The 22,879-nt window shown below is 41.2% G+C and overlaps 1 long non-coding RNA gene across 1 annotated transcript; it reads right to left on the bottom strand.

The window, feature by feature from the left end:
- Positions 1-4,021: 4,021 nt before the first annotated feature.
- Positions 4,022-18,709, bottom strand: LOC106575279 (uncharacterized). Its single transcript, XR_006759933.1, has 3 exons — positions 18,598-18,709; positions 17,018-17,203; positions 4,022-5,125 (listed from the first exon to the last, which is right to left on the bottom strand). It is a non-coding gene; the product is annotated as an uncharacterized lncRNA (long non-coding RNA).
- Between the last annotated feature and the right edge of the window lie 4,170 nt (positions 18,710-22,879).

Raw genomic sequence — 22,879 nt, 5'->3', positions numbered from 1 at the left:
CGCTCCGGTACCGCTTGACGTGTGGTAGCAGGGAGTACAGTCTATGACTAGGGTGGCGGGAGTCTTTGACAATTTTTAGGGTCTTCCTCTGACACCGCCTGGTATAGAGGTCCTGGATGGCAGGAAGCTAGGCCCCAGTAATGTACTGGGCCATTCACACTATCATCTGTAGTGCCTTGCGGTCGGAGGCCGAGCAGTTGCCATACAAGGCAGTGATGCAACCAGTCTGGATACTCTCGATGGTGCAGCTGTAGAACCTTTTGAGGATCTGAGGACCCATGCCAAATCTTTTCAGTCTCTTGAGGGGGAATAGGTTTTGTCGTGCCCACTTCACAACTGTCATGGTGTGCTTAGACCATGTTAGTTTCTTGGTGATGTGGACACCAAGGAACTTGAAGCTCTCAACCTGCTCCACTGCAGCCCTGTTGATGAGAACGGGGGCATGCTTGGTAAGATTTTTCCAAGGGTCCACAATATTCTCCTTTGTCTTGATCACGTTGAGGCAGAGGTTGTTGTCCTGGCACCACACGGCCAGGTCTCTGACCTCCTCCCTATAGGCTGTCTCATTGTTGTCGGCGATCAGGCCTACCACTGTTGTGTGATCGCTAAATTTAATGATGGTGTTGGAGTCGTGCCTGTCAGTGCAATCATGAGTGAACAGGGAGTACAGGAGGGGGCAGAGCACGCACTCCTGAGAGGCCCCTGTGTTGAGGATCAGCGTGGCGGATGTGTTGTTAAGCTAGGAAGTCCAGGATCCAGTTGCAGAGGGAGGTGTTTAGTCCCAGGGTCCTTAGCTTATTTATGAGCTTTGAGGGCACTATGGTGTTGAACGCTGAGCTGTAGTCAATGAATAGCATTCTCACATAGATGTTCCTTTTGTCCAGATGTGAAAGGTCAGTGTGGAGCGCAATAGAGACTGCATCATCTGTGGATCTGTTGTGGTGGTATGCAAATTGGAGTGGGTCTAGGGTTTCTGTGATAATGGTGTTGACGTGAGCCACGACCAGCTTTTCAAAGCACTTCATGGCTACAGACGTGAGTGCTACGGGTCGGTAGTCATTTAGGCAGGTTACCTTAGTGTTCTTGGGCACAGGCACTACTGTGGTATGCTTAAAACATTTTGGTATTACAGACTCAGACAGGGAGAGGTTGAAAATGTCAGTGAAGACACTTGCCAGTTGGTCAGCGCATGCTCGCACTACACGTCCTGGTAATCTGTCTGGCCCTGTGGCTTTGTGAATGTTGACCTGTCTTAAGGTCTTACTCACATCGGCTGCGGAGAGCGTGATCACACAGTCTTCCGATACAGGTGGTGCTCTCATGCCTGTTTCAGTGTTATTTGCCTCAAAGCGAGCATAGTAGTAGTTTAGCTCGTCCGGTAGGCTCGTGTCGCTCGGCAGCTCTCGGCTGTGCTTCCCTTTGTAGTCTGTAATGGTTGCAGACTCGGCCACATCTGACGAGAGTCAGAGCCGGTGTAGTACAACTCGATCTCAGTCCTGTATTGATGCTTTGCTTGTTTGTATACTCAGTGTATAGTAATGTACCACATACTGCACAGTAGCTGTGTGGATTTAGAATAAAGCGAGTATTTTCTCAGAGCTGTTTTGTGCTTGTCAGCAGGAATGCAGTAAATGCACAGATATCTGTAGTAACAGGTCCTAGAGCAGACAGACATGGCTGTCACGTGGCTCCAGCCCTGGGGGAGTCATCTGCCACCGCCTCCTAAATCCGCAGCACCACCACTTGGAAGGTATGGTTCCCATTTCCCTGCCTCCCTGAGCTGTTCCACAAGCTCTGTGACAGAAAAAATGCAATTACCTGTTCCCTGTAAATGTCTGATGTGTTACAAAATCTGCTAATAATGAATTATGGATGTCAACCACCATGCAATAATTTAGAATCATGAAGATTTGATAAAGCATTTACATTATATACTGAACAAAAATATTAACGAAACATGCAACAATTTAAACAATTTTACTAAGTTACAGTTCATATAAGGAAATCAGTCAACTGAAATAAATTAATTAGTCCCAAATCTATGGATTACACAACTGTGCAGTGGTGCAGCCATGGGTGGGTCTGAGAGGGCATAGACCCACCCACTTGGGAGCCAGCCCACCCACTGGGGAGCCAGGGCCAGCCAATCAGAATGAGTTTTTCCCTACAAAAGGGCTTTATTACAGACAGAAATAGTCCTCAGTTTCATCAGCTGTCCGGATGTCTGGTCTCAGACGATCCCGTTGGTGAAGATGATGGATGTGGAGGTCCTGGGCTGGCGTAGTTACACGTGGTCTGCGGTTGTGAGGCCGGTTGGACGTACTGCCAAATTCTCTAAAATTACGTTGTAGGCGGCTTATGGAAGAGAAATAAACATAAAATTCTCTGGCAACAGCTCTGGTGAACATTGAGAAAGTCAGCATGTCAAATGCACGCTCCCTCAAAACTTGAGACATCTGTGGCATTGTGTTGTGTGACAAAATACATTTTAGAGTGGCCTTTTATTGTCCCCAGCACAAGGTGCACCTGTGTAATGATCATGCTGTTTAATCAGCCTCTTGATATGCCACACCTGTCAGGTGGATGGATTATCTTGGCAAAGGATAAATGCACACTAACAGGGATGTAAAAAAAAAAAAAGTCCAACATTTGAGAGACATAAGCTTGTTGTGCATATAGAACATTTCTGGGATATTTTATTTCAGCCCATGAAACATGGGACCAACACCTTACATGTTGCATTTCTTTTTTTGTTCAGTATATACAGTACCAGTCACAAGTTTGGACACAACTACTCATTCAAGGGTTTTTCTTTATTTTCAATATTTTCGACATTGTAGAATAGTAGTGAAGACATGAATACTGTGAAATAACACATAAGGAATCATGTAGTAACCAAAAGAGTGTTAAACAAATCAAAATATATTTTAGATTTTAGATTCTTCAAAGTATCCACCCTTTACCTTGATGACAGCTTTGCACACTCTTCTCTCAACCAGCTTCATGAGGAATGCTTTTCCAACAGTCTTGAAGGAGTTCCCACATATGCTGAGCACTTGTTAGCCGCTTTTCCTTTACCCTGCCGTCCAACTCATCCCAAACCATCTCAATTGGTTTGAGATCAGGTGATTGTGGAGGCCAGGTCATCTGATGCAGCACTCCATCACTCTCCTTGGTCAAATAGCCCTTACACAGCCTGGAGGTGTGTTTTAGGTCATTGTCCTGTTGAAAAACAAATGATAGTCCCACTAAACCAGATGGGATGGCGTATCGCTGCAGAATGCTGTGGTGACCATGCTGGTTGTGTGCCTTGAATTCTAAATAAATCACTGACAGTGTCACCAGCAAAGAACCCCCACACCATCACACCTTCTCCCCCTTGCTTCACGGTGTGAACCACACATGCGGAGATCATCCGTCACCTACCCTGCGTCTCACAAAGACACGGCAGTTGGAACCAAAAATCTCAAATTTGGACTCATCAGACTAAAGGACAGATTTTCATCGGTCTAATGTACATTGCTCATGTTTCTTGGCCCAAGCAAGTCTCTTCTTCTTATTGGTGTCCTTTAGTAGTGGTTTCTTTGCAGCAATTTGACCATAAAGGACTGATTCTCTGAGCAGTTGATATTGAGATGTGTCTGTTACTTGAACTGTGAAGCATTTAGTTGGGCTGCAATCTGAGATGCAGTTAACTCTAATGAACTTGTCCTCTGCAGCAGAGATAACTCTGGGTCCTCCATTTCTGTGGCGGTCCTCATGAGAGCCCGTTTCATCGTAGCGCTTGATTATTTTTGCGACTGCACTTGAAGAAACTTTCAAAGTTCTTGAAATTTTCCGATTGACTGACCTTTATGTCTTAAAGAAATTATGGACAGTTATTTCTCTTTGCTTATTTGAACTGTTACTACATGATTCCATATGTGTTATTTCATAGTTGCGATGTCTTCACTATTATTCTACAATGTAGAAAATAGCAAAAATAAAGTAAAAACCTTTGAATGAGTAGGTGTGTCCAAACTTTTAACTGGTACTGTATATATTTTTGTAAATAACTGTCATCAGGCATTTTGACAGCATCCCAGAGATCAGATCAAAACTAGGATATGTCCTTTTACCAGGAGAAACAACTCATCGGACTAAGCAGCCAGAGCTTGTTCCAGAGCAGAAGAGGTCCCGGCTGCCTCCCAGATTGAGGGTATAATTCTATATTTGATCTGACAGCTGAAGGCAACTGAAAAAACGGTCACTGGTTATTTTTGCCATCCCTTCTAGGAGCCTAGGAGGTCTATTGTGGAGTAGTTTAGGATGTGATGTATGCAGTGGTGATTTGTAACTGGACTTGGAAATACAGCCATGAGTAATATTTCTTATGACAGTACGTAAATATCATAATATGATACATTTTTGGTCTGTGTGTGTGTGTACTGTACATGTGTGTGTGTGTGTGCATGTTTGCATGCATGTGTGTGCATGTGTCCATATTCAAGTGTCTGTGATTATAGGGTGAGATAAGACACAATACAACTAACATTGCTGCCAGTGAAAACTTGTGGTTTATCTGCAGCAATCTAAATGCAAATTGAGTAACAAAAAACGTATACAGTTTAAGTTGAGACATCTCAAGATTTTCCCATCAAACACCTTTTAGGTCATCCTTGAGTGATACATGTGTTAATATTATCCCTAATATTATCCCTACATATTTACACTCCCATAATGAATGATGCTTTTGTTATATATACTCTCTAAATAGAGCACAGATAACGCCATTTCTTCAACAACAATACTATGGTTTACAGAGGCAATAGAGACATTGATGGGGTTGCCGGGAGTAACGGCAAAAACAAGAGTTGCCGGTACATGGCCAGGCAGAACCAGTGGCTGCGATGCTTTGGCAGACAGAGTTGAACACCTGTCTCTTCCAGTGTGGTCCCCCTTACCAAGACTGATGCAGTCGCTGATTGTCTGGGAACTTCCTCTGTCATCGTTAGTGAGGAAGGAGGGACTTGTCAGAGGTTGCATTAAGAGTTTCTTATGAGCTCAGAAGCTTCGGCAGTCACAGATAAATACAGAGTGGCCACTAGTGAAGTCCTCTTATCCAGGGAGAGAGGACGGCAGACAGCTAGAGGATGCCAAAATAGAGGGAATGAGAGATTATTCTTTAGGGTAGAAAAGCTGCATTGTAGTGGTTGAGTGGCACCATGACTCAGGTATTGTATTGCAGCTGGGTTTAGGAGTAGTGCTCAAGCATGAGACATCATTTCAAGCTGTTATATTAACCTTAGTCTCCAGGTATGATGCTTGTTTTTAGTGGACACAGTGGTAGCTCTAGTAAGCCTATAGATAGACATTTTATAAAACCAACAAATCTGAAGCAACGGCAGAGGAATGATATGCCATCGATATTGCATTGGCTATTACATTTCTAGTAAAAACAACCTTAATACCAATTGGACATGGATTTCAGGGAATAGCGTTTGACTGCTTTTGTGCTAGCATTGTGTAGGGCTACGTACAGTATATTCCCCCAAAAATACAGTCACATACTCATTATCATACTGTATGATTCTTACATGTGGCCAAAGCAATTAATGTACTGTATACCCATATCATTTTGATGTTCAAAGTATCACAACTTCACATTTACAGCACTGTAATCTAAAGCAGTAGAGCCATCCCACAAACCTCATTTTGAACAAAACAGAATTGTCTTTAAACCTCACCATCTGTCTTCCAACTGTGATCGTCTTGACATATGTGGGGGGCATTGCTGCTTCTAATAGAATGTCTGTTCGTAGATATCTGCTCTTCGTGTCAAACAGGAAACGGGGATCAATTCCACTGATAAAAAGGCTGGTTGAATAAATCAGGTATAATGCAGGCCCGGGACTAGCTCTGGAAAAAGGCTTCAGCGTAGAGAACAGTATGTTAAGCTTCACCTACTTGTCAGTAAGATTAATGTGGCGCTATTGTCTCTGGCTCTCATCAGAACACTTTTATCTTCAGAAATGACAAAGCTTGCACTTTTCATTATGTATGTTTGTAGCGAGCTACATTCTCCTAAACAGCCCCTGCTTACTTCAATGAGGTCGTTTTGATGGTGTTGCTTTTGTGTGTGTGTGTGTGTGGTGTGTGTGTGTGTGTTACTGTATGTGTTCTCTAACAATTTAGACAAATGATAACAGAGTAATTTCATGTTTTGTCCGACAACACGGTTGTGTGGAGTATTGATTACTTTAAAGGCAACATTGATTGGAGAAAATGTGTTGGAAGAATTGTCGCCCCGTGAATTGGCTGGCTGTGAATCAATACTATTTGTGAGAGCAGAGATGAAAGAAACATGAAACACAAGCGGTATAAAGCATCATATGACAGTGATATGAAAAATGAGATTGCCAATTCAATCCCTTTCTCCCACGGCAGTGATGCATGCCAGTGAGAAAAACATGGTTTTGGGCTGCAGCACCTTAAAGTACTAGAACATCAGAGAGATGAAGGTCTATAATGTCCTTGTCATTAGCATCGCTTTAACAGAAATGAATAGAGGTCAATACAGTTCCAAGATGGCATCATCTCTCAAGGCACACCATGAGTAAGAACAACGCGATGTAAAAATGTCAATAATATTCATGTGTCAAATTCAATCTATGAATAAAAGATGGGAGATGGGAGCAACATGTCCCATATTTCTGCCATGGGCTTGGAACAAAGCCATAAACAAAGAGATAACAGAAACATTAACTCTGAGTGTAGGTTGTGATTGCTGATTCTCACCAGATGCACAAAAAAACCTAGGGCAAAGAAATATACATACGCTACATGGCCAAAAGTATGTGGACACCCCTTCAAATTAGTTGATTCGGCTATTTCAGCCACACCGGTTGCTGACAGGTGTATAAAATTATTGAGCACACAGCCATGCAATCTCCATGGACAAACATTGGCAGTAGAACAGCCTTACTGAAGAGATCAGTGACTTTAAACTTTGCACCATCATAGGATGCCACCTTCCCAACGAGTCAGTTCATCAAATTTATGCCCTCCTAGAGCTGCCCAGGTCAACTGTAAGTGCTGTTATTGTAAAGTGTAAACGTCTAGGACCAACAACAGCTCAGCCGCGAAGTGATAGCTCACAGAACGGGACCACCGAGTGCTGAAGCACGCTGCGCGTAAAAAATCTTCTGTCCTCGGTTTGGAACTCCTACCGAGTTCCAAACTGCCTCTGGAAGCAACTTCAGCAACTTTTGTCAAGATCAGTGTGGAAGAACTTGACAGAGCCGTGACCTCAACCCCATCAAAGACCTTTGGTATGAATTGGAAAGCCGACTGTGAGCCAGGCGTAATCACCCAACATCAGTGGCCGACCTCACTAATGCTTTGTGGCTGAATGGAAGCAAGTGCCCGCAGCAATGTTCCAACATCAGGTGGAAAGCCTTCCCAGAAGAGTGGAGGCTGTTATAGCATTAAAGGGGGGAACAACTCCATATTAATGCCCATGATTATGGAATGAGATGTTCGACAAGCTTTTGGGCATGTAGTGTATCATATCTCCAATCCCATTGACCTTTCTCACCAGCCTCACAGCATATTCATTGTTACTACAATGACAGAGAAGTGTAATCCAAGCATTGCAGTGATTTCCGACATTGCTCAAGTTAATCTAAGCACTGCGGTGATTTAAGCCGTTGATTTAAAAATCATATTGCTGTCCCTGGTGTGACAACACCTGCAACAGCAGTATGCAGCACTTTCCCAGGACACTTGCCAACTCAGTTAGTGTTTCTGTGCCAGAACGCTTAATACATTAATTTCAGTAATTATTTGGAAAGTAGAAGCTAAAATAGCTTAGGTTTCTTGGGGTGTAAATCCGTTGATAATTACATGTTAACTCCAAATCCTGTAGGACTGCAGCAATCCAGAACAGAGAACAAATGGTGGGGGGCTGTGGTGCTGCACATCACACAGCTAAGAAGCCTCTAAAGAGAACCACAGTCACGCGGCCACCATCTTGAATACAAACAAGCACAGGAGGACTTGCCCAGGACGGCACTTGATTAGATTTACCGTTGACAATGCATATGTCTTCTCCCTTGTCTGGAGGAACTCGTATAAGGCCAGGGAAATTGAATCGGTTGAGAGTGTAGTTATTGACAAGGGTTCTGTGTGGCGATGAATGTAATAAGGTATTCCTCGAGAGGGTTAATATATGTGTGCGTTGTAAAAACGCAGTGTGCTGCAGCAAGGACTGTATGTCAACACCCTGTTTTCCAAGAAACCATGAGGTATACTTAGACTATTCCGTTGACTCTTTCTCCTGATGTCTGAGTGTTATAGTGCCACATCTGCATAACCGGAGGCCCCTTGTAACCAACCACTACTCTGCATTGTTGATGCATTATTCCCTGCTATATGAACGTCATATGGCCTTGCAATTATTTGTAAGCTCTTAGTTGTATTTTAAAAGCAGACATGGATTACTGTACATATCGTCCAGCCTTTAGGTTCCATATGGGAGCAAACTCTAATATGCAACTGCATCTTTGTGAATTCTTTTGTTTTTAGCTTTACATATAGCTCCTCAGAGGGCTTCTGTTCAAGGACATGTCAGAGTATAGACTTCCGTACAGATATTGGATCTTAATTCGACCAGTGTTGCAGCGGAATAATCTGCAGCAACCGGATTTGACCGTTTAGTCCATAATGTTGCTTGATCACTGGTGAGGCTATTAGCTGGCCAAAATTAGGCTACATGAAATGTGCAATACCGTTAATATGACAGTGTGTAGGTTTTCGGTGAATTTATGTAAATCATTAAGCTCATCTGCATGTCCTGTGGTGCAGGAAAATTCTCAGCAACAAAAGAGTGATCAAATTAAGATCCTACATCTGTAGACTCGGATGGATGTATTGATCAACACGTCATCAACAGGCCGACTTATCTCAAAAAACAACAGTACATTGCAGTAGCTTCATAGAAAGTGTAGTGTATATATGGCTGGGTGGATGTCAGAGGCATTATCTTTAAATAAAACAGTTATCTTTTTATGAAATGCCATTTTACTCTATATACTGTAGACTTTGATCAGAGTGAAACTCCTAAATTCATCTATTTGCACAAGCGAAACTAGACTGACACATACAGGCGCATTTCGTAATGGTGGTAATTGAAATGGGGAAATTGATTCGATAGACAAGTTTTACGAGGGCATACATTACAGCTGCCTGGATGAGTGGCTCCAGAAAGGCCAGTGAACCCTGAAATGGAATTTCTCCATCGAACATTTCAGATACTCGCTGAACAATGTTCTAATGCATAAGTAACATCCATCGCTACATTAAAGATATTTTTAATCCTTTTGAAAAATTCCCTCAGTTACTCTGATTTATATGCAGTGGCATTAATTATCTCCCTTCCAACACATGATTGTATGTTTCACTTTGACTGTTGGTTTACAGTATTCAGGGAACAGACCCCAAGAGATAAGCATTTTTAAATGAGGATGCATTTGAAGGGATTATGTCTGTCTACTCACTTTTACAGCAACATATGTCGTAGGACCTCTACTTGCATTCTATTTGTGTTTGAGCTGTACATGAGTGGGTGTGTGTTGTGTTATGGTGTCTGGCTCTGTTTGTGAATATGGCATTGGTAATCTGAGCAAGTAAGTAAAAAAAAAAACATAATTGTGTCTTTCCTGCAATAAATATATTTGCATAAATACTCAACAATTTGATGATTTGAGTGCAATTGGAAAAATCCTGATATTATGAAAATTATTTTAGGATTGAAACACTGGGAACTAAAAATAACAAACCTCATTAAAGAAAAAAAAACCTCTATGATGACATAATACTTATTTATAGATGTGTGTCTTATCCCATGGACCTGGGTACCGCTGTGGATTGAATTGAGCCCCTGGAGAGTGCTATTGCTAACTGTATGATGGTTTGATTGAAAATAAAATAAAATCAAATAATACCTATGTATTATTACGTTTGTGCGAACGAAGGCCACGGTTTCAGAGTGATCTCTCTTCTGCAGTGTGCCACTGACAACAGGAATCTCTTGGGACTTCAGAAATGGGTCAATGGGACTCTAAGGAAAATTATTAGAATAAATGTCTTAATTTCCATCTAAAAATGACATCTTAATGGATAATGTTAAGACTCCTTTGGGGTGAAAGATGGGATGTGTTATAACCGATTAAGGGTCCCATTTTCGGTCAGTGAAAAAGTTCTCACAATTGACTGTTACCTGGGCAAAGTATGTTTGACCTGAGTACCTAATATCCAAAAAGACAGTAATGAAATCATCAACCTGCAAAGTTTTGGGGAAGTGCGTCAAAGATACAAACACAGGCAAGAAGAACATTTGGGTACTCAATGTTCATTTTCATAATGAATTCACCATACTCTGTCTCATCAAGCAGGCTTATTCTGTGGCCCGTGGCTGTGAGATCCATCTACATCAGTGGAATCTAGAATTAATCAGTCTACTGTAATTAGTAATTGTTCACACAGTCGGAGACGTACCACCCAAACTCCTACCTGGTCTCACACTGTGCTCTGAGAATTCCCATTACAAATTAGAGCCTAGCTCTCTGATATCTGCTGCATCTTATCAACGATTCACTGATTTTTCCATTGACTTTTAAGATGTTGCCTCAAAGCATTGACAAGGAACCCTCCTGAGGGGCACGATAAACCCATGCACATGGAATACAATGTGATAGTTCATGAAATGGAATAAAATTGCCTCTCCAATATAGTCAATATGCAAAAATCACCACATTACTCATTTTCAATGTAATGCATACTGTACAAAAATATTGACTTGGGAGTCCTACTCTTCCATATGCAAATGTGAAAGGTATGATTTTAACATTTCATTTTCTGAAAAACTTTTACATTTAAGTAGACCCTCGTCTCCAGAGAAACTTACAGTAGTGAGTGCATACATTTTCAAACTTCTTCGTACTGGTCCCCCAAAGGGAATCGAACCCACAACTCTGGCATTGCAAGCTCCATGCTCTACTAACTGAGCCACACAGGACACGCTTATATTTTTTGTTGTATTTATTTTCTCAACCTTTCCATGTGTCAATCTATCACCAAGTTGCAATTCGATGCTGACCTCTTCTCCACACCACAGGGCCAAAACTTTACTCCTCTCATCCCAGCGTTATTACCAAGCTTTAAATAAATCCTAGTTTCTATGGCAACCCACGTCAAGTTCCTATGTGGAGGGAGCTAATGGTTGAAACTTCAGCAGCGGCTAAGTGTTCCTACGGAGTGACACAAAGTCAGCCAGAGATCAATCACCCTGACCAATCATTCCAATAACCTGTCTCAGCGGTACTGGTCTCAGCGGTACCAGTGTTTCTACCAGGGTATGAATTGTTTCACAATACAGATAATTAAGTCGCAATACAACGTATCCTCAATCAATAATTCGCATATCATTTGATGCCATTCACACGGCATCTACGGAATGGTTTCCTCAGACAAAATGTATACGCATGTATACATATGCATGGGGTTACATGGTTATTTTGGTGCGCTCACAGGAAGACAAGAGAGGATAATAAAAGAGAGTATTTAGAATCTGCCTGAGGCTCTTCAGTATAGACAGTTATTTCTGATGCTGCTGACTACCAGTGCATTATCTACATCAATTATCACACTTTTTCTTCTTCTATTGATCTAAAAAGTTGTACTACTCCCCCTGAACATGTAGTCAAGGTTACACATTCACTCATCTCTGGCGGAATCATTGATATACCTTGGCCTTTTGTGTAGTATTGAGAAAAGATGTACTGTAAGGATTTCTGTTTTGGACTGTTTTAATCCTAAAAAGGCACATACTGCACTCTCTTCATATATAATCCACCATTCACCCCGGGTTGCAAAATTATAACAATGGAACAGAGTTTTAACAAAACAGTGTATTATCCCGAACATGATGGGACACGCCTTTAGCCTGGGGTGACACATCTTTTAAATAGTAAATACATTTGACAGTCTAAGTCTGGTTAATTTGAAATGCATTATTTCAAACAAACACTAAATCCTGTGTGTGCGGAGCAATGGAAGTTGCGTAATACATTGCTACATAAATGTAGAGATGTCTTTTTGGGTTCTAATCCTCTAGGTAAAGAATGTATCAAATTAAATCCGTGTCAGTAACATGCAGTAATGTTTGATATCTGTCTAACAACCATAGATTGTAGCTAACAACTAAGGGATGCACCTATACGAAATGGGTAGAAACGTCTAATCATGGACCCTCGCATTAGGTTGCAGTGTCGTTATCATATTAATCTGCCCATCGATTCCTTATGACATTTAGACATTTAGAAAAATTGCATTTGTATAGCTGAGATAATCTCTTCGTCACTACAGCAAGAACACCAGTGTGTCAAATAAACCTTAAAAACGACCCTTTGAATAGAAGAGAGGCTCAGGGTTTTGTGAAAACAGTTACACTCTTGTGGCAAAGAGGACAGACTGACATATCCCTTAATGGTGGACTTAATGAACATAGACGATGCATAAGAAAAGACTGTCCTTGTCCTGGGGATCCAAATGTGCCAGACAACAAAGGATAGTCTGGGTAGTTAAACTGAAATAGGGTTACAAAGGCTCGCTTCCTTTTTTCACAGTTTGACTAAATTGGACAGTTTTAGAATTCCAGGTAGGTTACACTTTACTTAAAGGGGCGATCTGCAGTCCCAACAATAACAAAGAGGCACCACGCCACTGATTTGGTAAACAGCCGAGGGATGGGGCTGGAAAATATAACCACTCTCAAACTCATGGACAGAGCTATGGATACAAGGACTGACCATTCATTATATAACAATTCTAGTTTTAACCATGTTTTGAGTCTATACAGTGTTTTTTTTACATATACAGCGTTTACAAACAAAGGCATAAAACAACCTTATATTTTGGGTTCTGATGGGGTACAACAGTTGAACTACAAGCTTATGATTCTATAAGTTATATGGTTCAAGAATCAATGGGTATATATCATTGATTTAAAAGTAAAAAATAGGTATGTAGCAACTGCACAATGCCCCTTTAAGGCCGACAGGTATAATATGGCCATAATGAAATGCGAGACACTGCATAAATTACAGCCAATTCGTTGCATTACAATTCCTCCTCAAAGAGCTGGAACTATTCATTGTTGTGTATTTGAGCCACGTTTTAAGGTCCTCTAAGCGGTTCCTATCTAGCTTCCTTATCTCTTTGTCGTGCATTTCCTTTTGAAATACTAAAATAATTTCCTCTTATCTCTCCCTTTCATAATAAATGGTCAAAGTAAGCATGTGCTCATCTGCTTTTTAACAATTTGGAGAGAATATTTAGAGTGAAACATATGATTGCAATGTGGTCACTTAGGTAGCAAAACAATGCCTCTAAATGTTAACAGAACACATCATCAGACAGCTTGAACAATTGATATCACCACATGAAAAGAAAGCCCACAGTTATCACAAACTACAAAGACCCCTATGGGGAATTTTATTCACTAGTTTAATTCTAGGACTGTTTGCTGGGGGGGGATTCTACTAAGCAAAAAAATCTAATAAAAGATGATAAAATATTGAATTTGGCCTTTACTACTATAGACCATAGAAACACATTGAATAACACATTCATAAATGGCAAAACAGACAGTCAAAAAAATAGATAAAGCTCAGGAATTTCTTTAGTTTTTTTTTTACACATATTTAAAAAAAAAAAATCATTGGCACAAATCTACCTCCATAAAAATGTTTAACCGGGTCACCTTCAGACGAGTCCCATGACACTTGTGACACATCGTGTTCGTGAGAATCTCATCTTTCCATAAAGTGATCATTTTAGTTTGTAGATCAAACTGTTTGGACGCTACAGATGTTTTCAGGGGAAGACCGATTTTCGGATGTCTCCTGGTCTGACAAACACAGCTGTAGCTTTTCCACTTTCCACGGCATATTTCAGAATGGGCGGCAAGGAATAAGTTAGTCCTAAATATTTCAAAAACTAAAAGCATCGTATGCGGTGGATTGAGATGCAGCCCATGCAAAAAAGTATATCTCTTGCTTAAACTGACAGATTTTGATGAGGACTGTATTGCCACTCCTATTTGCCACATCTTCAATTTTATTTAGTTTCAGAATGGGCAGCAAGGAATAAGTTAGTCCTAAATATTTCAAAAACTAAAAGCATTGTATTTGTTACAAATCATTCACTAAACCCTAAACCTCAAATAAATCTTGTAATGAATAATGTGACAATTCTGCAAGTTGAGGTGACTAAACTGCTTGAGGTAAAACTAGATTGTAAACTGAGATGGTCAAAACATATTGATACAACAGTAGCTAAGATGGGGAGAAGTCCATCCATAATAAAGCACTGCTCTGCCTTCTTCTCAACACTATCAACAAGACAGGTCCTACAGGCCCTAGTTTTGTCGCACCTGGACTACTGTTCAGTCGTGTGGTCAGATGCCACAAAGAAGGACTTAGGAAAATTACAATTGGCTCAGAAAAGGGCAGCAGGGCTGGCCCTTAAAAGTACACAGGGAGCTAACATTAATGATATGCATGTCAATTTCTCATGGCTCAAAGTGGAAGAGATACTGACTTCATCACTTGTTTTTGTAAGAAGTGTTGACAGGTTGAGTGTACCGAGCTGTCTGTTTAAACTACTAGCACACAGCTCCCATGCATACCCCACAAGACATGCCAACAGAGGTCTTTTTCACAGTCCCCAAGTCCAGAACAGACCATTGGAGGCGCACAGTACTACATAGAGCCATGACTACATGGAACTCTATTCCACATCAGGTAACTGATTCAAACAGTAGAATCAGATTAAAAAACATGTAAAAATACACCTTATGGAACAGTGGGGACTGTGAAGAGACACACACAAAGGTACAGACAAACACATACGCACACAAGCGCTAGCACACGCACTCTACACACACGTATATTGTAATATTTTTGTATGGTGGTATTATACATTTTGTATTGTAGATATGTAGTGGTGTAATAATGTTATATGATGTTCTGTTTTATAATTTTTTTTATATGCAATGTAAGTGCCTTAATGTGTTTGGAACCCAGGAAGAATAGCTACTGCCTTGGCAACAGCTAATGGGGTTCCCTAATAAATACAAATATATACATATACTCTTAAGGATTAAACAATTCCCACATCAACTTATTTGACGACAACTGACAATGTAAGTCAACCTCTGAGGAACTGCAGTGTTGAACTGGCATCCTGCCATATAATAACATAAAAAGGTCCTCAGAAAGATTAATGGAAACATTACACAGACCAGAAAAATTGAGATTTCAATACTTCAGCTGCACACAGAATTGTACCCTCATTGCCAGTGTGTTAGATTATATGAATTAAGAGGATAATTACTTTTTACAGATGTGTTTTCGATAAAAGAGGTCACTTAAAATTATTGGACCATTTGAAATCTGGTTAACCCTGACTGGTCGATGTTGGGATCACCTTTATACTCAAACCACAGTATACTCAAGCTGTTGGATTGCCCAGGTATCTTGCAGGGACACGCTAAATTTGCATGAGGTGGCGATAGCTTTTGTTGTGGGGCTAACAGCACCAAGGGTTACTCAAGCTTTTAATCTTCACAGTAAATTCTAATCCGCTTTCCTGACAATTGTAACTGTTGCTAATACCCTAAGTAGTTTAAATATCTATTCACTGACCATGTCCAGTGATCCAGAGAAGGAAAGTGCTTAGTAATCATGAGAAGAGCTCTCCACATTTAAGCCATTGATATTAATCACTTTGCAACAATTGGAGGATAACTTTCCAAGCAGATGTACTATAAAGTTGGAGAATGGGGATTCAAGTCATTGTAAGAGAGAGGGATAGTCAGTTGAAGCATGGGCTATAGTGAATGTAATTTCCAAATATCTACATGATTTTACTATAATAAAAGTGACCTAAATTCCAGAATAAACTCTACAAAGACAAGACCATGACAAATTAAATCTAAGCTAGAAAAATAAACACCTTCAACTAATGCATACAACTTATGTATACTGTAAGGATCACCGGTGTGTATTACATGAAACGGGAATATCATCTGCTTGGTCGCTTGTTGTCACCGAAATAGTTCTCAGAATGTCACAGCTCGAATCTCCGCCATATTTCCCCAAACGGAACAACATCTTAGCAAGTGAGTTAGCACTCTTTCCTTAAACTCCAACATCAAGAAGCGCTCCCTGTCCTACATAAAAACAAAGCGACATGAAACCAAACGCCTCCCGAGGGGGAAAACAACAACAAGGAAGCAACTAGTGAAGGCAGCTAGCCCCCTAAAGGAGTCCTCCTTATTCTTTTAGTCAAAGCCTTGGATCACATGAGTCACACCGTGTGTGGAAGGGGCTGCCTCACAGGCCTTAGATGCACCAGCGCACACTCACCGCCTTGTCTCCTTCAGTCAGTCTCAATCTAATGGGAGGCCTGCTGATCTGGGGAGAAGCCCAGAAAGAAGCCACTATTGCACACATACCCCAAGAGATTCTGACACGGGTACTATGAGAGTACATTCCAAAACCGTGTGTGTGTGTGTGTGTGTGTGTGATCGCTTGTGTGCGCAGGTATGGAGTGCTTCAGATATGGTGATGCTCCAAGGTGGACATGAATGTCTGGGAAAATATCAAACACTTGTGGATATGTTTGCAGCACTGGATGCTACTGAGGGGAGGACAACTCATAATAATGGCCGGAATGGAGACAATGGAATGGTATCATGCACCTTTTTTGTTTTTGTTTTCATGTGTTTGATACCATTCCTTTCACTCCATTCCAGCCTTAATACTCCATTCCAGCCATTATTATGAGCTGTCCTCTCCTCAGCAACCTCCATCGGTTTGCAGACCGTATACCCACAGAAAAGGTGAATTATCCATCACTGTAACCTAGAATTGAGTGTGTAGGTGGTTGAGAGTGGCTCACAAATTAAACTGACCTCACTGATCTCCATGGTGACAGCCTTATCTTTTGTGCAGGGATCTAGACGTTGTGGCAACTTTGTGATTTGCCTTTCTCTGTCTGTATTTTGTCACGTGAGCCGACTGTCAGATAAGTGCTTTGGTACCTGTCTTCAAGGTTGACTTTGCCTTGGGGTCTGTTCATCTGGCTGCCACATCAATTCCTGTTTGAGAGAGAAGATATTTTTGTGAAGCCATTCCAATAAAACATTTAGTTTCAAATAAATATCATAAAACATGTCAACAATCAATGTATAAAGATTACACCACTGCACGCCTTGCAGTAGCAATTCATAGAGTCCATTATGTTAAAGTTCAAACTGAGACATCTAGACCAAACTTCATCTGCACTGCGTTAAGAATGACAGATCACCTGTCATAAAGTCTGGTGGCAGTTCAAACCAACCAGCACTAATACAGTATTCACTACTGTAAAGTGTGAGACGGTAAACATTTGAATGTTAGTTGAGCATGAAGGAGGGAGTCTGAAACAGTAAGGGCAACAGCTGCATTCCTAAACAACTGCAGTGGTTCGTATTGAATGCAGGGGCAAGGTGGATGATCTGTTATTTAGTGTTTGGAACAACATAAATAGACCTTACAGCCATTGGATCTAACCTCTGGTTGAACTAACATCCTACTGTTTGCTTTTTGGCTCATGTTTACTCTTTAGGTCACAGGAGTGAAAGAGGCTGATTGGCCCACATGGGAAAGTGGTTAGGAAATATAGGTGAGAGGAGACATCTCTGAGACTGTGAGGAGTGGGAGGGTCAGTGCTTTGTGCCAGATCTTTCTACCTTACATTTTATTTGAAAGATCTCATTACAGTTCCTTCCCCCCGTTTGGGTGACCGTTGGCATGGTTGACTGGATGTATTTATCATGTGGGTCTAGGTTCAAGCAATAATGCAGTTTATACCGTATCTATTTCATGTCGTATGGATAACAACAGCAGATACCGCTCTCTCTACTCTGAATCAATTTAGTCCTGGACATCCATCTTCCCCAAATTCGTATAGAAAAATGCTAGCAAAGTTTGTCCACAAAAGTGAGTAAAGTTCATATCCACACCCATTCCATGACTTGACTTGTTCTTTAAAGGAAATAAAGATAAGAATGGAATGGACTGATAAGCCAGTGTCCAGTGTTTGATTGAAGGCAGTGTACAAGCAACCGGCTCCAGCAACCGGCTCCATGGCAATCGGTCAACAACATGGTGGTTCCTTCAATATGAGACTGCCAAAAAGTTGTGGCCAGAGAGAAGTTACACATCCAGCAGTTGCAAGTGGGTTTTCAGAACAGGAGGAAAGTGAGTGATTCAGAAGCAAGAGAAAAGGCCTCTGTTAACTTTGATCTAGCTGTAACATTGAGCGTGAATGTGATGAGCTTTAGATCAAGTGTGGAAAAGTGTCTCATCATTTTTATCATTGTATTAATCCACTGGCATCTCAAAAAGTATAATACATTGGCTGTGCAGATGATTTCAATGCATCCAACTTTTCAGAGAAACTAAATGAGATTACAAAATTACATAAGTATCAAATACAATACAACATTACCTAGGTCAACGGTCGTCCCATTTCTCAGAATACCTCAGACAAGTTGTACTGAATAGGCTGAATTTGATACTAACCAACCAAATACAACTACCTTTTGACAGGCTGACATGGAATAGACAGGTTGGAACAAGATTACAAATCAATTATTTACTAGTCTACTCAGAATGTACAGACTTTTCCAGGAAAGACTTATAAGGCACAACTTTGTTCTCCAGACAGAACCTTTAATGATGTTTAACACGGCGGCACACCACAGACAATGATTGATATCGCAGACACAGCAACACTTGTCTCACACGTAATGGTGTTTCAGTTGAATCCTTTTGTTGACGTCCAATAAATTCACCTGCGAGGCAAGCCTGTAAAAGTTTGCTGTTATCTATAACAAAGACCATCAAAGGGAACAGACCCACCGTTTTTGTTCCTCTACCTTGAGCATGAGTTATTTAGAATGCTTGTTCTGCACCACATGTTGGCACATCTGTGAAAAGTACAGCACAGCTGCCGTAGCATACTGGCGGAACCATTGATGTAGCTTGTTCCAGGGCAATAATGAGATGGATATGAGGACTGGTCCAGAAGGTGGTATTAGTGGGCTCCTCCATTACCAGGAAACTGGTGACCTGAAGAACTGGAAGCATCGGACAGAGGGAATGCTAACCTGGACAAGGACAAGCAAGTGGTGCCAAACAGGGTCTTTGGTTGGTGCCTCGATCTCTGCAATTAAAATCTGGAAGAAACTATGTCCTGGAACACACTATCCATGTGGACCCTGACAGCATACCATGTGTGTTGTATTGGGCACTAACCATCTTTAGTAGGGGCTTTTGGTTCCCTGAGATGGCAAAGACTGGTGTGTGTATCTGAAGAAAAAAAATAGAAATCAATTATTGTCAACAACTCACACAACACAATTTTGCACAGAGAACTGTGCAAACAGATATATGCAATTATCTGTTTGTAGGAACTGACATAATTAAAGATAGTGCTGTGTATAATGTAACTATGTTTGACAGATGAAAATGAAGGTAAATGGCATTGATTTTCTCACAGCTATCCATCCATTATAAATGGTTGTTTAGTATTCTGAGGTGTTATGTCATCATAGTGTCCATCTTAGTTTGAACGTTAAAGCATTTCTGCTCTGAGGTTGGAAGGTTTGAGCCATGAGAACTGATTAGAACACAGCAAACTGCATAATCTAAATACCATTCATGTATAGCAAACTTACCAGGGATATGAGTTTCAAAGGTTTCGATTACTTAGCTTAATGAATGTTCCATGGAATCCTCAATCTGTCCAAATGCAATTTATAGTATGCCAGTCATACGTGTTCATCATGACAAGTAAGTTAATAACTTTGATGTGTCCTTATTTTGTGCCTTCATACATTTCAGGGTTTTTTTTCAAAGAAAAGAGACTCACTATGTCTTCAAAATTCCAATATGCTTTCACAGATACACTGTATGAGACTATCCAAAGACTATAACCATAGTATGCATAATACACTAATGCAATCTTCCTAATCAAATGAATGAAACAGAAAGGGTAACCTTGCTTTTCTTCTTAAAAGGTTTGAAATAATCACTCTATTGCATGAGTGTCAAGAAATGGACAGGCTTTATATCCCAAGAATACTGTATTTCTCCCCATTTAGTTTAATCATGACAGCAGTTATTGACCAAATGTCAAATACTACCAGCTCTACCTTAATGAGTGGCACAATTAGGCAGAAATCGACACACTACTGGCTTACTCATTGACGTGTAGCACAGGTCTGGCCTCGATGATCACTGTCTTGCAAAGGGGGCCTTTTTCATACCATGCACTAATGCACCGTCATTTGCTGACGACACGACGGTGGTAGGCCTGATCACCGACGGCGATGAGACAGCCTACAGGGAGGAGGTCAGAGACTTAGCAGTGTGGTGCCAGGACAACAACCTCTCCCTCAACGTCAGTATGACCTAGGAGCTGATCGTGGACAATAGGAGAAAAAGGGGACAGCATGCCCACGTCCACATCAATGGGGCTGTAGTGGAGCGGATCGAGAGCTTCAAGGTCCTTGGTGTCCACATCACTAAGGAATTAACAGGAGGATGAAAAGATTTGGGCCGCTTGCTATGCCAAATGTACCACCCTCGACCGCAAACCACTACAGAGGGTGGTGCGAACAGCCCAGTACATCACTGGGGCCAAGCTCCCTGTCATCCAGGACCTCTATACCAGGCGGTGTCAGAGAAAGGCCTGTAAAATTGCCAGACTCCAGTCATCCAAGTCATAGACTGTTCACTCTCTTACCGTCTGACAAACGGTACCGGAGCATCGGCTCTCGAACCATCAGGCTCCGAGACAGATCCAACCCCAAATCATAAGACTGTTAAATAGCCATAAATACTTCATTAAATGGTTACCCGGACTATCAGCACGGACCCTATGTTGCACTGACTCTATGCATACTCACAAGACCATATACATGTATACACACTACAGTATCTACACACTCACACAACACAAACACACATTCACACACATACCATTTTACGCTCATCATATGCTGCTGCTACTCTGTTCTTTTATTTATTACATTTTTTTTCACCTTTATTTAACCAGGTAGGCCAGTTGAGAACAAGTTCTCATTTACAACTGCGACCTGGCCAAGATAAAGCAAAGCAGTGCGACACAAACAACACAGAGTTACACATGGGATAAACAAACGTACAGTCAATAACACAATAGAAAAGTCTATATACAGTGTGTGCAAATGAAGTAAGATTAGGGAGGTAAGGCAATAAATAGGCCATAGCAGTGAAATAATTACAATTTAGCAATTAAACACTGGAGTGATAGATGTGCAGATGTATTTTACTCGTTTCATTATCTATCCTGATGCCGATTCGCTTTACATTTATACCTCGTACCCCTGCCAATTGATCTGATGCTGGTACTCCTGTATATAGCTCCACATGGATCTGCTGCTGGTACTCCTGTATATAGCTCCACATTGATCTGGTACTGGTACTCCCTGTATATAGCTCCACATTGATCTGGTACTGGTACTCCTGTATATAGCTCCACATTGATCTGCTGCTGGTACTCCTGTATATAGCTCCACATTGATCTGCTGCTGGTACTCCTGTATATAGCTCCACATTGATGTGGTACTGGTACTCCTGTATATAGCTCCACATTGATCTGCTGCTGGTACTCCTGTATATAGCTCCACATTGATCTGCTGCTGGTACTCCTGTATATAGCTCCACATTGATGTAGTACTGGTACTCCTGTATATAGCTCCACATTGATGTGCTACTGGTACTCCTGTATATAGCTCCACATTGATCTGCTGCTGGTACTCCTGTATATAGCTCCACATTGATGTGGTACTGGTACTCCTGTATATAGCTCCACATTGATGTGGTACTGGTACTCCTGTATATAGCTCCACATTGATGTGGTACTGGTACTCCTGTATATAGCTCCACATTGATGTAGTACTGGTACTCCTGTATATAGCTCCACATTGATGTGGTACTGGTACTCCTGTATATAGCTCCACATTGATGTGGTACTGGTACTCCTGTATATAGCTCCACATTGATCTGGTACTGGTACTCCTGTATATAGCTCCACATTGATGTGGTACTGGTACTCCTGTATATAGCTCCACATTGATGTGGTACTGGTACTCCTGTATATAGCTCCACATTGATGTAGTACTGGTACTCCTGTATATAGCTCCACATTGATCTGGTACTGGTACTCCTGTATATAGCTCCACATTGATGTGGTACTGGTACTCCTGTATATAGCTCCACATTGATCTGGTACTGGTACTCCTGTATATAGCTCCATTCTTGTGTCCTTTAATACTCTTGTGTTACTATTCTTCTTTTTATATTTTCTAACTCTGCATCATTGGGAAGGGTTCGTATGCAAGCATTTCATGGTAAAACCAACACCCGCATGGCGCATGTGACAAATAAAATTTGAATTAGCACAACAGCCTCGTCTCTATGTTCCTTGATGTAATTGTCTTTCATATGAAAATTCAGCATATAATGAAAAGACATTGAACCAAATGGAAAAAGGAGTGGACTTTGAAGGTTGTTGACGGGTAAAGAGAGTGAGTACAGCAAGGACTGCCTAGTTGGAGATTGATATGCACATGCATACTGGAGTGTTATTGGCTGTTCATTAGTATGTGCCTAGGGCTCTAACAGTATGGAGTCTACAGTACCTGGAAAGGACTCATCACGCATCTATAAAGTCTGAGGTGACT

This window comes from Salmo salar, chromosome ssa17, assembly GCF_905237065.1.
Source record: "Salmo salar chromosome ssa17, Ssal_v3.1, whole genome shotgun sequence".
In the NCBI taxonomy this organism is placed as follows: Eukaryota; Metazoa; Chordata; class Actinopteri; order Salmoniformes; family Salmonidae; genus Salmo; species Salmo salar.
Note: the sequence above shows the minus strand (reverse complement) of the source record. Positions and strands in the feature narration are given on the sequence as shown.